Source organism: Aplysia californica, unplaced genomic scaffold (assembly GCF_000002075.1).
Source record: "Aplysia californica isolate F4 #8 unplaced genomic scaffold, AplCal3.0 scaffold00108, whole genome shotgun sequence".
In the NCBI taxonomy this organism is placed as follows: Eukaryota; Metazoa; Mollusca; class Gastropoda; order Aplysiida; family Aplysiidae; genus Aplysia; species Aplysia californica.
The window spans coordinates 397,066-398,734 of record NW_004797378.1 but is presented as its reverse complement, the minus strand read 5'-3'; positions in this window follow the sequence as shown (position 1 = coordinate 398,734).

Sequence of the window (1,669 nt, the reverse complement as noted above, 5' to 3'; positions counted from 1 at the left end):
CACACACACACACACACACTCCTGTGTTTGTAATACGCTTTAAAAAGATGCGTTACCTTGTAACGTTCATTTCAATAGAAAGCAATTGTTAAAAACATGTCGCCTGGGTGTCACATTCGTCTGCGAGGGAACTCAACAAGTATCAGATAGCCAGAATTTCTAAAAATCCTCTCCGAAAAAAATCAGAGTTTTAAGACGAAATAGAACATTTAGCCTCCTTATAATGAGATCATTTATCACACTACTACAACACTCTGATCCTTAACTTTTACCAGAACGACTTGAAATTCCCAAGAGCCGAGTCTCAATGTTTATCCGGACTACTTAAAAATCATACATAACGGAAGTGCCAGGAAAGTATGGGATGCGTTTCTTGGAGACACTAATTCTTGCCAAAGTGGCAAATCGGTGCAGGCGCGGGGAGGCAGCTGTTAAGTTATGTCGTCAGAACCCGGGTGTCTAATTGTTACGCATTGTTTTCAGCGAAGCGGCGAGTGCCCCTCGGAGCGGTGAAAAATGAGTTGAGCCTGACGCGCCATTCACGTTTGTCGAAAACTGTTAGAAAATACCTCCCCCCCGGCATGGTCGAGCGGAGAAGGCCGGGAATAAACAAGGTAGAACAGAGATGATCTTCTGAGATCTGTTCGTAGATAAGGCCTGTCTTGTCATGATTCCTCGTGCGCGTAGTGATACTCACAGCCGCCTTGCCCATTTCGAGAGCGGAGGGAAAATTTGTTTCACACAACCAGACCCAATCCCGCCTAACAGTTTTCTCTTATCTGATCGTTTCAAGCTCTATCTCCTGATCTGGACATTTGATGGTCTTTTCGAGTGACGATCTAAAAATAAACTAGACAAATAATATGGTGCGTTTATGAATTTAAGCAAATATATTCCCTTTCAATGAAAAGGATCCTTTGCAGTCAGATGTTAATTTTGATGACAAGTTCTCCTTAAATTAAATTAAAATTGCAGAGTATGATATTATACGTGTTGCTAGGTAAACATATAAATAGAAAGTTTCTTGACTAGTTCCAATAACAGTTCAAATCATAACAAGAAATACATAAAGAAAACTAAGACAACTTCAATACTCATAATAAAATGCAGTACCACTACTTTTAGGTCACAAGGCAGCAAAGCACAACCCATGGGGAACAATGAGCTCACATACCAAAAGCAACGTTAGGGACGCCATGACAGGCAAAAAAAAAGTAATGCTTTAAATAAGACAGAAAAGCCAAGAAGAAAATATGCACGTCGGTGTTGTGAATGCCACAGCGCAGCAGAGCTGGTATCGTCTTTCCCGTTTGTGAGGTACATGCTTATCGTAACACTTCAGGTGCTATAAACAGAATAACCTACTACATGTCCTGAACGCTTTCGAGCTCTGTAATTCATAAACAAGCGAAACCTGAGATCGACTTATCCTGCTGTCGTAATCTTTCCTTGACATGACAAGTCAAACAAATATGAGCCTCTCTTGAAGATGTGGCAGAATTTCGACAAGTAAAACAACACCGCTTGCTCACAACTGCTTCTCAAAAGGTGCATTTTCTGCCTAACTCATACAGACATTCAGAGATCGTGTTTCAGGATATCGCAGCTTTCTCCCCTCCTTCTCTTTAGTTCACCCTTACACACACACACACACACACACACACACACA